The 16,008-nt window shown below is 35.5% G+C and overlaps 1 protein-coding gene across 6 annotated transcripts in view; it reads right to left on the bottom strand.

The window, feature by feature from the left end:
• Nucleotides 1-16,008, bottom strand: part of RALYL (RALY RNA binding protein like) — a 376,689-nt gene that overhangs the window by 85,567 nt on the left and 275,114 nt on the right. The window lies entirely within an intron of this gene.

Below are 16,008 nucleotides of genomic sequence, written 5' to 3'. Positions count from 1 at the left end.
TTCGGAATGGTTATTTTTGCTTTGGGTTTCATTGGAAGCTATAGCATTTTTTCTGCAACTTCATAATGAAGTTAAAACAGGCACAACTCTCACCCCCAGTCAAATTTTCACTCATGCTGCAAGACAAACCCCTAACCAAAGTTCTTGCATTTTCCTTTTCCTTTATATATTTGTACGTGTATAATTGTGTGCGAAAACATTTGCAATAGAAGCATCTATTTTTCACCTGGCAAATTTTTTGTCAAGTTTTGCATATCACCTTTATCACACATTTTCTGAAAATTGAAGATTACATAGGAACACTAAGGAATATTGAATTCCTGACACCAGAGTTAAATTATTGTGTTTAAGTGGATGCTGGAACCAATTCCTTTTAAATAGAAAACAAAACACACCTTAGTCTCAGAAATACCAAATCTGAAATTCTTATCTAACATAATTGCTAAAGGAAGGTGCCAAGGATCTATCTTAAATCTCAGTACCTGCAACTTTTAGATGGTTAGATTATTTGCTTTTGGTTTGGTTTGTTTTTTTTTTCCCTACTCTGCAAAAAGAAATTCTGGCAGCTGTTCAAATGAAACAGCTCTCTAAGATCACCTGGAAACATTAATCTTCTGGACATACTGCATAAACCACTAATCTCATTCTTGTCATTAAAATGAGTTAGGGAGTACAAGAAGAGATGAAAGATGCAGGCAGATTTTTAAAGCTTTAGCATTGCTATTTTAATTTATTTTAAGAATAAATAAGATCCCTAAATCTTACATTGCAACAAACAGAATGGCCAGAGGAGAACAATGGGCTGAATGATCCTTCTGAATAAAAACGAATATGATTCAACATAATGCTTCAACATACTGTCTACTAATCTCTTGCTTCCTCATGTTCAACTCCTTATGAGACACTGCTGTTAACATCATGTTTTTTGTATTTTTTTTTTACTTTCAAACAAAGCCAAAGATACAACTAACTTTTAAAATATATATATGCTGGTCTGATATATACTGACCCAACAGCCTGCAACCAGTTGTGCTAACCTTTGCTCTGCTGTAATCTCAACCTTACAACTTTTTCATGTTGCCAGACACTACTTATGAATCTTAAAAGAATTTAGAATTCCATACTTAAAAATATTTTAACCTATTTTCCAAGCAATTAGGGCAGAATGGATAACCAGTTCTGATAAAAGAGAGGATACAACTTTGGATGAGAGCTTAAGCTCTTATTGTTACTGTAACCTTCTCCTCAAGTCTGCGATAAAATCTGGTTCAGGTCAGTACTGTTACTTTTCACTAATCAATCATATATTTTATAATAATCTGAATAGTAAGTATTTTTTGTTTGCTTGTTTGTTTGTTTTTAACTTATTGACTTGGAGTCGGTAAACTCCAATAATCAGGAAGAAGGTTTTCACTTTTACATTTGCCTCTTGCTTATTCATGTGATCACTGTCAACCCAGGCTGCTTTATTTTAAGGAAAAGGAAAATGCTCATCTACCAATAAAGCCTCCCAGGGATTCAGGATACTGTGGTCTGTAATGGACATGTTCCAAAAGTGACAATGGGAAATTCCATCGGGTTGTGTGATGTTCACACCTGTACCTATGGAAGATGTGTCATACAGAGCATGGCTGTGCTTGAGCACGTGGCATTGTGCAACATGTACGGTGCAATCAGTCTGGTCCATGCAGGACTGCACTGCTGTCCTAGCAACAGCTGCCTCCCACAATCAGCTCCATCACCTCTTCCACAGTCATCCACAAGGACATAAAATACCACTGGGAAACAATAAATTGCTGCACATTTTTTCATTCATTGCTTCATTTTATGCCATTCACTAGAATACTGAGTCACCACCATAGAGGCTCCAGGACCAATGGAAAATTAACCCTTTAATGGCAATTAAATATTTTTAATGCAAATTATGCTCTTTATTTTGGTTTTATTCCTCAAAAGTCTTTCTCCTCACCCCCACTTTAAAGAGTTCAAACGCCGGAACTTATTTTAAAAAATCCAGCAAGAATCAGAACATGGAAATGCTTTTTAGCTTTTTACCTCATACAAGAGTATTGGGCCAAGATCGAGTATCAGTTACCCACCAGAAACCTGGTGCTCACTTCAATGTATCTCCAAGTTCTGATGTGTGAGGGATGCAATACAATTTGGAGTCTATTAATGTTTTCTTACAGTTTTTCAGTTAAGTTAGTCTGGAAATAGAGTCTGTTCTGACTCTTGTTCTATTTGCAGTAAGTAACAGAGAAAGGTCCATATTTGTTTTACTTACTTTCAAATAATTAGTTCAATATTTGACACCTCTCTTAAATAAAAACAGTACTCAAACCTACTTCATTTAAGAGATCCCAGGTCCTCAATTCCCATTCAGATATTGAAAATCTGTAAATCCTTCATTCCAAGATGTGTAAAATAAACATGCCAACAGAATAATTACTATCTGGCTGTACTTTCTAAATTAAAATTTCTGTGTTTTGTTTTTCTGATACATGTACATTTTGGGGAGGTGAGTGATACTGCTGGGTTATGAAGATCTATCCCCAAAGGAAGACAAAACCTATTGCAGAGACCAGTGGCTCAGTTTTAGGTTCAGCAGGTTTTTCAGGATATGCTACCCCTGGTGACACATGCTCACAGGGTGATGATGGATGGTGCACAGCATACTTTTGTCTGCTAGGATGCAAACCAAAAGTGAAATGGTATTGCTGCCATGTCAGAACAGTGAGTGAGGGCAGGCGTGGCAGGGATTAGTGCTGCCACTGACACAGGCTTCAGATGTCACACAGAGGCACAACCTGTTGCAGAGTAGGTGGGGAACAGGAGGGCAAGTGAAATAAAAGCATCCCATTAAGAATATAAATATTCCACTCAGGTTTGATAATGTTCATAAACTCGGTACATCCTGCTTTACTTCTGCCTTTCTCCATACCTCTGGGTGCTTCTCAGGCAGCTCACATATGAGCCTGTGAAAAAATCTCTGGCATGTGTGACAGAGTATCACAGCAGCGTGGATGCAGAAATTATCTAGCCTGGCACAGGAATCCTTAGGACTCTGAGGACAAAACTGAGGTCTTGATTTTCACAGAGCAGTGCAACAAAGTTTTATGGTGTGTGCGTGCAGTCTTGCATTTTCAAATAACTGAATGTATTTTTCATGCATTATCAAGAGAGCTAACTGCTAGAGCATTTGCATATGGAAAGCCTCCAACTTCTGCAGACTACCAGGTTCCAAGTTTCTCTAATTGAGGAAAGATTCTAGCTATCACAAAGGATTAAATTTAATTTAATTCTTTTTAAAATGAAAGAAATAGTAAAAATGAAATCAAGGTACAAAAAGTAGAAGACACTGGGAAAGCTACCATTATAGAGGTGTAAATACGCTTAATGTACCAATATAGCTTAAACATTAATATTTTAAATGTTATATCTGCATTTGGCAAAAATTTTCAGTTTTACAGTATGCAGCCTCTGTAGAATAGTGTGGGAGATTTTACTCATGTTAGCTTTTGCTGCTCTATTAAAAATATGGACCTCTATTCTCATATAGGATGATATTGGGAGAGAGGTGAATCACAGATCTTTTGCTGATGTAGTCACTTCTGTAGTTCAGTCACTGACAACACAGCAATGAAAGGAATCTGTTCAATGGTCAGATACAATTTTAATTTACATATCTTAGAAAAGACACCTCAGCAACAATTTTTAAAGTTTAATATTAGTTAAATATACAGTAATTTTAATAAAAATAATAAAATATTTTATTCTACTTTTTATTAGACATATATATGTTTGCCTGTTCAATAAATTACTTCACTGTTTCATAAAAAAAGACCCCCATGCATGAAACTTTCAGTGTCAAATCCTTGTACTGTCAACATAGATAGGATCCACAGGTCTGTGAAACATGCAATGGGGAAGACATAGCCCTAGTGGGTAGCAGAGCCTGAAGACTGAGTTTTGGAAAAAAATTCTTTCAGTCATTATTCTGGGGATTAATTTTCATGCCAGTATTAAAAAAAAAACACCCAGCATAAAAACAAATATCAAAAAAGAACTACAGAACTACTTGTATTAGGAAGAGAGCAGTTTTTATTTACTTTCAAAATTCATCTCTTTCTCCCCTTTCTTCTCCTACAGACATGCCTGCAAATGTCAGCACCCTTTATTTCCTTTTTTATTCCCAAGAACAGGACTCATTGTATGAAATCATTCCTGAAAAATTGGCTTTTTCTCTTAGTAAGCTACATAAAAGCCAAGCTTTCATGAAGGCAATCCATTTTGTGAGGACCTGTTTGACAGGCTTCCCTGAAAATAGCTGTATCCACAACTGTCAGAAACAAGGTCATATTGGGCCACGAGATTACATATTTATTGTGCCACCTTGAAGCACATGGGGCCTCCTTGTCATGCTTGGGACTCCACAGCCCCTTTGGCATGCAGGCACTAGAAGCACACGGAGCCCTGGCAGCCCCATCCAGGAGCCACCCATCCCTTGGGCTCACAGACTCTGCCATGGCTGATGTCTGCTTTATCCAGCAGAAACATGTGTTGGCACAGTGGCAGTGAAGCACTGGGGAAGTGCTGGTGTGTCCACAAAGCCAGGAACATTTCACACAGGTGTCTCCAATGCTAATTGAATTATTGACTTATTGACATTGTCACTTCATGGCAGGGCTCAGTAGAAAACCCAACAAATCAGCAACAGCAGCAGCTTCCTTTTACTGACAGGACCATACCTGAGTTACAATCCAAACCAAGAGATGAAACAATAACCTGTTTTTAGATATATCACCAGAGCTATCTCTCTACAGCTAGATTGTAGCTCTGTCAAAACTAAAAATACTTTTAGTTGTGCAATAGTTTCCATTTGCTCCAATGGCTTCGCCTGCTGAGCAATGAAAGACAAAAATGTATTATTTAACTTTTCAGATTTGCATGTTTCTATGCTGATTACTCCAAAAGACAAATTGCCAAGCCATTAAAAAATAATCAAGCCCTCAACAAAGCCCTTCCACCATTCCATCTTTTCCTTTATTCTTTCCTATATTGCTCCACACAAAACTGAAAAAAAAAATTTGGCAAAAATTTGAATATTACAAATAAAGTTGATTCCTGTGCCCATCACTGTATGATAACACAGATATAATCAACAACAGCTTGTGAAATACTCAAGGTGACTTTTGTCCCTGGGGTGTATGTGCAGTGAACTTGTGCTGCCATGTGGGGGCTGGATAATCGAATTCTGGGTAGGGAATGCAGATGACTAACCAAAGGTGCTGTGTTAGTGCTGGAGTAAAAAGGGCATGCACAGAGTTGCTCCTACCATACATTTCTGAACCTCATGGCACTACCCTTCAGATTTCTGGGATATGTGAAAGTGTCATATGGCTTTATTCCTATAAAAATGTCCAAACATTTTACTGTATTCACATATATTGTGCTTTCGGGTTTAGGTTCTCTCACAATAATTGAGAGAAAGAGACCAGCTTTTCTTTCTTGAACCAACTCCAGTGAGATGAAATAGATTATTGCTGCTATTTGAATTTGACTTTTTTAAAATTACAATTGAACCAAGAATATATTTTATGAAAAAAGTCAAATCTGTAAACACTTTGGAAAGAAAATGGCCATTGGGATAAGAGCTTTGATAATTAACATTGAGGAGCTTCTCTTTTTACACAGTTTCTTTAAATTTGTCATATAGATATAATTTGTTGAAACTGTATTTTGCACTCTCTGCCATATTAACTAGGACATAAAGTAAGGGTTTGTTAAGTTTCTTCTGTGAAAGTACTGAAAAAAAATCACTGCAGTTCAGGAATCTTAACCTATGACATACATATAAGTCTTCCTGACATTTTGAAAAAGACTAGAAACCAGATAATAAACTGAAGACCTTGTGAACAGGTGATTAAAAAGGAAAAGAGGGAACCACTATCTTACTTTTTCCTTTCTAATCGTGAGCCTGTTGCTGACAGCAGTTATTTTCCTCATCTTGACACCATTAAATTCCCTCCTGAAGATACTTATACTTCATCTGTAACCTTAGATAATAATTGTTAGCATGGTGACCAAAGAAAAGGGCAGTCTTCCCAAATGGCACCCTGAAAGCAATAAAAAATCCAAATTATAGTTGTGCATTTGAAAAATCACAGATATTAAAACTGTAAAAGCTGAAGAGAAAATCCATTTGGCATAGGAAGCGTGGGCAGTGGAGCATGTCATTTAGTTATACTAAAAACAGAATTAGTTCAAAAGAAGAGAACTGGTTCTTCATTTATTCCTAATATCTAAAATGCTTGTACCTGTGAAATTGAAATTTAGCTAAGAGAGTTTTGCTGTTGCTTGCTTTTATCAAGCTTAGGGATTTATTCTTGTGTTAGTACTTCTGCTTAAAGGAACAGTAATCAACTAAAGGATGACTATGTGTAAGGTTGTAAAACTGACATAGAATTTAAAATATTATTACTTTAACTGCAAAGTAACAGGGAAAGCACCCAGAATTTTGACAGTGGTCTAAAGGCTGTGATGGTAGTGGGAAGAGACAGAGACAGTCAAGAGAAAGAGGCATTTCAAATGCAAACTAATCCACTATTATTGCACACAAGTTAATAAATATGACAAAAATTGCCTCGTTCTATATGATCTGAAATATCATATTTTATGAACATTAAAATATCCTTTATATGCTTTTCATATCTTTGGTCTTACCAAATAAACAAATTTGTGAGTACTGTGCTAAATCAGAAAGAAAGAGTAATTGCACCTGTGCATTCAGATGATTACCCCTTTCTGCCATCTCAGCAGCAACAGTGGTATATCAAGAAGAAAGGAAAAATAGAACAAGTTATCATTTATGCTCTATAAACTCCATAAAGGTAAAGAAGAAGGAGCTATTAGCGATCACAGATAATGAGAAGTTCCACAGCAACAAAGACAGGAATAAAATATAAATAATTTTATTATTGAGCTGTATCCAACTGCTCTAGTAAAGGAGCTATGAATAGCCAACGCAAAGTCATGCTGTGATAAATTGCCTCAGCAACATAGATACACAAAAAAGTTTTAATTTGTCAAGTGTTAAAGCATGGATTTTGCAGCTTAGTGATCAGTAATGCACTGCATTTGACTCGTGTCATTTTTTTCTAAACGTCGCCTTTTCACACTCTGACTTTGCACCCAGTCCTGTCAGTCCCACTCACATCATGCTTGGGCTGAGCTCTGGCCATGTTCCTCCTGACTGCATGGGTGCCCCTTGTGCTATGACTTAGCATATTTACCACTTGATCTTTTTTTAGTATCCTGCAAGATAAAGCCACTGACATGAAAAAACAAACATGACTTATGTTCTCATATGACAAATATCAGGGATTATGTGTTGCCCTGTAATTTTCTGACAATAAATGAATAATTGCTTATAGGAATTTTGAACTTTGTTCTACTGAAGATACTAAGATTTCAAAACAGTTGCATACATATACTCAAAAATGGCATGTTTTACTTTGTGCATAACAACAATGGTGTTTAAATTGTGTAAATATGGAACTTGTAAATATTTTTTTCAATTTTGCTCTAAAAATGTTTACATATGAATTAATTTTCTCATGCTCATTTCTCATGTTCTCTGCTATTGTGCATATTTCACTAGCTATGAGTGCAGCAGTATTATATTAATCTCTGATTCCTATTCAATATAAAGAAAACAAAATTGATGTAGGAAGATAATGTCTCTTGTCTCGCTAAAAGCAGGTTTATCAGAATGAACACTTACTTCCACAGATCACCAATAAAATCATCAGCAAAGTATGTAAATTTGGATTAACTAAAAACTCTGATGGTTTTTACAGGAAATTATTATTAATAATTTTGAGCATATTGCCCAACAAGTACCTCTTGGAAAAGAAGAAGCCAACAGATTCAGACTGTTGAGATTATCTGTACAAAAGGCTTTGACCAATGAGTTCTCTTTTGTAATTATTACTTGTATATTCAAGTGCTCACCATTGACAGCAGCAATTAATGACAGAGTATAAATATCATGTTTGGAGGATCCAATCTGTCATTTGTTGCTATAACATTAAAAAACATAATGGCTATGGAATTCAGGGTAATTTAAAACTAGCTATAGTGATGGCAGAAGTTTAATGTAGCCAGAATTCAGTCTTTTAGACATTGTACTGGACAAAGCTCTTGTTGCTACTGTAGATCAGTTGCATTAGTTCACAAAAGGTAAAAAATGGGAAGAAATTTTTTATTAATAATATGACTTGTTATACTTATATATTAGAAATATACTGCAAAACTTTAAGAGTCACTTAGCATATTTCTGGTCCAGTACCTTTATTCAGTAATGCCATTTGCAAAAGACATAATAAAAGTAAATGTCAGTATTTCTTTACTACAATGTTAAAACAGTAAATAAGATGCGGTAAGAATTCATCATACTTGCAAAATAATGTTCCTGTAGAAAAGCAGAATCAATCTACTGGACGAAATGTTAACTGGGAGTAATTTCTTCCAGTATGTGAAAGTATTCTATTGATAGATTCTGCCCTCAGGAAAACTTGATTTTGTAAAGTTATTGTAATTGGAAAAGATGGCAAAAAACTGGCAGTACACCAGCACTCTTTTTTAAAGAAAATAACTTGAAGAAAGCCACATCACGGTAAATTTCTTAGTCAAAGCTGTTTCTATCTGATTTCAAATATCTAGTATGATAATTAATTAAAAATATTGCACTTTTATCTCTCAACACAAGTTGTTATGATAAATGAGATATGTGCCTTCTGATGACAGAAATAACAATTGTATGGCACAGACAGCAAAAAGCCTTTGCATAGTTTAATTCCCATGTTGGTGTCAAACTGTATGACTAATGTAATTATGGTGTTATTTCTAAGCAGTTTGGATCTGTTGGTAGGATTACGGAAGCTAGAGGGACCTTCTGAGGCCATTAACACAGCACTGACTAAAGGCAGAGCTCACTGGGAAAGGAAAGCTGTGATGTGTGGGATACATGTGAGCCTCTGCCAACTCCCACCTGGAATTGAGAGCAACACCTCCCCCTCTCCCACCTGAGTCATGGAATGATGCATAGGTCTTACTTTCTCATACTTCTCCTTCCTCTTATACATTTCTAATACTTCCTAATAGTTTAATGAGGCTCTCAAAGGAGAAATTAAATAGTCTTCTGAACCCAGGGAAAGATGCACAGAAAATTCCTTGCCCCTGCTGGTACACCATCTCTGATTAAATTCACAGCTGACCCAGATCACCTGTCAATAAACACTGGAAAACTGGTAAACACTTCTCTCCTGACATGAAGGCTCTTTTACCTCAAATGAACTCCCCATAGAAGCTGTCAGCTTGCCCCAGGAAAACTTCTGTTCTCAGAGTTACACTGGAACTCCAGACAAGGAGAATGTTTGTTCAGAAGGAGCAACCGAGTGTATCTGCTTGGAGATCTGATAGAGCATTTTTTTCCTTCTATATGGTGTGTGTATCACAGGCAGCTATGGGAAAAAATGCTTTAGCCTGGAAGCACATGGCCCACAAAAAACACCTTCTGTGGGGATTCTGGTGATAAATACTGGCAGCACATATCTGCTACAATGGGACTATCTTCTTAAGCCTCAGCTAGCAATCAGCTTAGTTCTGATACAGAGGGATTAATACATTCACAGGATTTTGTACCAGCCAGAGTGATGAGAAATGGCACAAACTGGAAAAGAAATCAGCCACAAAACATGGACATATATAGGTGTATGCAGCTTTACTAATTTAAATATGTGTAAAACAAAAAGAATATTTCTGATCTTATGTTGAATTAATAAAACCCAGGCATTTTGTTTTTAAAATCATCTAAAAATACATACAAATATTTGTAAGTTTGGGAAAAAAAATTTAGTAACCTACTGTGGTTTTTCTCAAACTTCATTTTCATCCAAGTAGTATTGAACACCTCTGAGGTGCCAGTTTGTTTAGCAGCCTTGGTGCTGACCAATTTAGCACTGCATGCAGGCTAAGATAATTGGGATTGTTCAGCCTGAAAAATAGGTGGCTTAGGGGTGATCTAATTGTGGCCTTCCAGCATCTGAAGGGAGCCTGCAAGAAAGCTGGAGAGGGATTTTTTTATAAGGGCCTGTAGTGATAGGAAAAGGTATCATGGCTTCAAAATGAAACAGAGTAGGTTTAGATTAGATATTACGAAGAAATTCTTTACTGTGAGGGTGGTGAGGCACTGGAACAAAGTGTCCAGAAAAGTTGTGGATGCCTCATCTCTGCAAGTGTTCAAGGCCAGGTAGGATGGAGCTCTGAGCAACCTAGTTGAAGGTGTCCCTGCCCATGGCAGAGGTTTGGAGCTAGATCATCTTTAATGCCCCTTCTAACCCAAACATTCTATGATTCTGTGATTTCAGAGTACACCCACAACAAGCTGCAGAGATTTAATGATTAATAATTTTAAAAGGAATTTAAAATTTTTGAACAAACTTATTTCTTCAGTGTGCATGAGCATAAGTGGGATCTGGCTAAGGCCACATCAAGCTAATTACTCTTTCACAGACTAACATCTAAAGCTTATGAATGTCTTCTACTCTGCTTTCTTGACTAGAATGAATCGATGATCAAACTAACTATCTTTGTGACAAGTAAATTTCTACAGCTGTGGAAATGAAACAGGTGTGGCTGGCATGTATTCTTAGTTGGTCTTTTGTCATGGAACTGCAGACTCATTTTTTATTTAAGGACTTTGTCAGTAGTTATACATTACAAGATAAGGCTTGAATCTGTGTGTCAAAGAAAAAGTAAAAAAGCTTGTTATGTACCAAACTGGAACAATATTATTGCACTCATGAAAAAGAAAGGTGCCAGAAGGAGTAGCCCACGTGTGTTGATGAAATCAAGGAGTATTAATTAGACACACATTATCTAAAACTATGTAGCAGCTTAACATGCCATAAAATTAAGAGCATTACAAATAGCAGGTTAATTGCACATCAGGAAAAAAACTGATTGAGTTATGGTCCAAAATTAACAAATTCCTTCAGAGTACAACTTTCTTAAACCTTATAAATATCACAAATATCACCTGAATTACCGAATTACTGAATTTGAAAGCTATGTCATTCAGTGATATTACAAATGTCACTGAATGACATAGCTTTCAAACTGTTCCACTGGGGAAATTAATTAAATTAATCCCAAATCCTCTCATGGAGGATGTTGATAGAACTTCCAAGTGTGTGATCTTCTTCCAAGGAAAAAACAGGATGCTGTTTCTTTTTCCAAAACTGAATTCAACTTTGTTTTACAGAGTCAAGAAAGGAACTGTTACTTCTCCAGAATGCAAACTTCTGGCCATAATAGCAGAATGCTTTCAGGACAGTGTGGAACTGAGCTCCATTTTCTCACTTTTTCTCCATTCCCTCCTTTTCCTTACACTTGCTTGCTTATTGCAAGAAATAGATTACGAAACATAAATTAATGTATAAAAGTTCAAAGGGCATTTAATTATGCGGGATAGTTTTGAAGAAATAAGTGACAAATTTTTGATTTCAAGTGACAAATGGTTGGTTTCTAGTATAAATAGAAACAGATTGTTACCAAGAGATGAAAATAAAAGCCTATTTGAGATACGTGTCTTAAATCTTAGTGGAGGTATAGAAAAGTTATAAATGATGTAATTGAAAGGGAGGGATCTGAGATTCTGAGTCTTTAATCACCTTGTTCTACCATGAACTTTTTTCATTAAGAGTTTATATTCAAACTCAGAGATCACAGAATCAGACAATATTTCATTTATATAATCAACAACTGTGTGCCTCTCTATAGACCCTTTCAGTGAGCTCTATTATTATTTTTGGTGTTATTTTTAGCCAGTTAGTAAGAATATCATAAGAATTTGTCTAGTTTCTATAATTTTCATTGGTCAAATCCTTCAATCACTGACTCTATCATGACAGCATTAAATGGGAATATCATTAGTACCATTTGGCTCTCCATCAAAAGGCCACTAAATATTCTTTTTTTAAACTTTCACCTTGATTGGATGATATTAAATCCTTTGAACTTCAGTGCAGACACAAACTCTATCACAAACCATTTTTTTTGTTATCTCATATTTTCTAGAGCCCAGAGCATCATGTTTATGCATTGGCATATGTAGTGTTAAATAACATTAATGGCCTAATATTTCTGAGTAATTTGTGTCTAGAAAATTTATAATATAATAGTGAGCAGTGTGAGTGTATTCCAAATGCATTGTAGCTTCCTTAAAAAACCACACTTATGGCAGAGTTTATAAATTGGATGCTTAATTTGCATTGGCTTGAAGAACAGCCAACTATGTCATTGTTAAATACACAATCCAACATTTCTTTTTCCTGTACTAGATGTATTTAAAACTGATCCAGCTGGTGGTTTTTCAAAAAGGAGAGACTGAAAATGCATACACAAGTTTTACTGCTGTCTGTCTGATACAAGATGTACAAAACTATTTTACAGTTTCTTTTGCCTCTATAGGGTGAAGAGAGACCAAAGTGGCAAATAGATCTCTGAAGATGCAGTTAATGCCCAACAACAACTTATGTCTGTTAAAAAACATCAGTCTTGCGTAGAGTCCATTCTTAAGGTCTGAATAAATAATTTTCCAAGGATTGTCTAAAATGCTGTGTCTCTTAATATACTAATTCAATAATTCTCTTTTGTAATTAAAGTTGACTGCAAACTATATAAATGAACTTGTCTTCTGCTGCTGTGTATGACAAGATAGTTACATGGCCTAAATTAAAGGAGCCAGATGTGCTTTGGAGTGCAAGATATATTTGCTTACTTTCCAGTACCCCAAATCCTTGATTGACAGAACTCTAGTGACTTCCAGTGACTGATCCTCACTTTTATACATTACTAAACTCTGCTGTCCACAGAGGAGGACTTGAGTATGGAGTTGGGTGAGGCAATGACGTTCTTAGCTAACCAAGAGTGTGTAGAGGAATGACTTCAGAAATGAATTTAAATTCCAGCTCAATGTGTATTTTTATGTACATATATGAACAATAATAGGGTGGAAGGTTGTTTACATACAAAGCAGACCTGCACTTTAAAAAGTCACACGTAGGAAAATGAGATTCCTTGCAAGACTAAAGTACATTTTGATGTTGCAACCTTTATATTTCTAATAACTCCAAACTTCAATGGCTTTGTGTTTGTATTAATTTTTCTCAGCCAAAAGCTACAGGAAATTGTGGTAGATTGAACAATTTAATGGCAGTTTCAAAAGATGCTCCAACAAAGCAGTTGAAGAAACAGCATAAAAAGACATTCACTTGTAAGACATTCTTTCAAATTGGAGTTAAGTCCCAGAAGAAAGGCTCCTAGGGCACGTTATTTGGCTGTTTTCTGTGACTATAGTATAAAGAACAACATAATTGTCACTCTTTTCTAAGCAATAAAGCCTTGATTCAATGCTATGTCAGTCAATGTGAAGGTTGCCATTGATTTCAGTATTGCATAACCAAAACTTTCATAATCGATAAAACAAAAAGAATGCTTGGAGGAGATGCTCAGAGGCAAAATGTGCTGGTAGAAGCCCAATTGGTGAATGGACTTTTAGGACGGGTTAGTTGGAAAATGTTCATTGAACATTTCTCCTGGTCTTTGATACATGTCCCAAGTTCTGCAGACAGCCATGGTTTTAATGCACATCACTTACATGTAACATGACTATTCACAGAATTACTTTTTTCCATAAAACAAGGGCAAATAATATGTATTATATTTTTTTCTCCCCCCCAGCCATAGGTTTATACACCTACAACTTCTTTAGCAAGCAAATTTTTTACTAGACACTTTACATGCTTCAGGATGCTTATTTGAGCTAACAGGATCTCTGGAGAGTAACTGACCAGTTAGCAAAATATAAATAATTCTGTAGCAGATCTCTTCTGTTTCAATACATGCAGAACATTCTGTGGAAGCAGGTTTCTAGTTTAAATGTAAACATGTTCTCCAACATAACTAGTGGCACATTTTATTTAGCGCTTTCAAATATTTTGAAACTGAATTCTAATAAGCAGTCTTAGCTAATGGAAAAATGTGTATATATATTCAGGAAAAGGTAAAAAAAAATATGTAAATGTACATGAACATGTATTTTTAGGAAGAGGAAGAATGAAATCAGATTTCACAGTGACTGCACAAACATTTGCAGTAAGGAAATTCAAGCAGTATTTATAGGAAGGTCTATCCAAATGACCCTGCATTTAATGAGATATTGTCCTTCTAATATTTCTTAATATTTCCCACTTAAAACACCTCTAATAAAAAGGAAACATAAAAGGTTTTGTGTTTATTTTCAAAATGTTCCTAGCATTGCTACAGTAATATCAACCTGGACAAAAAGAGTTTTCAAATAATCACAGAAGGGATTATTCTCACATGTAGGACATATATAATAAAACCATATTAATACTTTTTAAACTAGAAATAATTAATTTTTCACTTATTTGGGGTTCTTTCATAAGTATAGGCAAAATATGTGCGAATAGCAGCAAAATATTTTCTTTTTGACAGACACAAAAAAGAACCCTAAGAGGCTCATTTTGAACAGGACTGTTAACAGATTCTGTGTGACAGTCAAGATTTTATATAAATTCACTCAAAATATCTCTGACATCTTCTGCAAAGATGCTCAGAAATGTTTTTATCTGAGATTATATAAAAAAAATTAAAATCATTGCATGATTGCTCTCAAACTGTTAGAGAGGGAACTGGTAGCATTATGTGCTCTACTCATTTCCTGCCTCTGGCTACTCACTAATGAACCTAATTCAGAAAAATGCTTTATTTCCTACTTGTGGAAAACCTATAGGCTGATCAGTGTCAAGTGCAATGCAGCATGTGTGGTACATCCCAGACCACTTATATGTATACGTGTATTAAAATATACATTACTGGGACTGGTACTGTAGGAGCTTCTTTCTAAAAAGCTGATCTCAGAGTACCAAGGACGTAAGGACAGTGCTAAAAGTACAGTAGATTTTCTGCTCTCACAAAAGTGATTTGTAGGCAAACATATCTTAATGATTGAAAAAAAAAAATAATTTAAGACATATTAGAGTTCAGAAAAGTGTGCTAAAACTAGATCCATACCAGCATGAGTCCATCTTTATAAGACTTAATCCTTAATAAATATCTTAAATTGAAAATATAAAATTATACCAAATGGAAAGGTTTGTCAAGTACCTGAAATGAAATCTTAACATATATTTCTATTTCTCAGGTCAGGAATCCTATTTTACAAGTGACCAGTACTAAGCCATTGAGATTTTCTTTGGTTTTTAATATCTCCCTTATTCTACTACTGGCTATCCAATTTTTTTTTTTTTTTATTAATTATAGACTACATGTTTAAAAAGAACATTTTCCCTTCAAGAAAGATGGCTCAAGGCCAGGTTAGATGGGTCTCTGAGCAACCTGATCTAGTGGAAAATGTCCCTGTCTGTGTGAGGGACGGGTTGGAACCAGATGATTTTAAAGGTTCTGTCCAGCCCAAACCATTGTATGATTCCATGAAAATTGAAAGAACATTTTCAAAACAATAAACAAGACTTCAGATTTTTGAGACTTTCTGGCATTAGTTTTCAGCTCTCTGCTGATAGTACATGTTGCCCTGCGGTTACACAATAAAAATATGTCAAAATCAAAGTGTAAATGGCTCTGCTAAATCTTCAGTGAGTCCTAAGTAAATAATATCTGAATGCAAGCAGTAAAACAAGCCTAGAATGTCTTTCTTAGATCAAGCTTTATGACAGACCTGGTGGTAAACCATAATCAGCAATAGAATTGTCTTCAGACACTATTAATAAGACAGATACTAGCAATTTGGAAGACAATGGGTGTTGTCTTTGAAGAATTACACTGGGATGATTTTCTAAGGCAGTTTCTAACTCACCAGGGTCAAAAGAAGACTTAAAATACAATAAGTATTCCTTATTT

This window comes from Passer domesticus, chromosome 1, assembly GCF_036417665.1.
Source record: "Passer domesticus isolate bPasDom1 chromosome 1, bPasDom1.hap1, whole genome shotgun sequence".
NCBI classification, from domain to species: Eukaryota; Metazoa; Chordata; class Aves; order Passeriformes; family Passeridae; genus Passer; species Passer domesticus.
The sequence above is the reverse complement of the archived record's forward strand: the minus strand, read 5'-3'. Positions and strand labels throughout refer to the sequence as shown.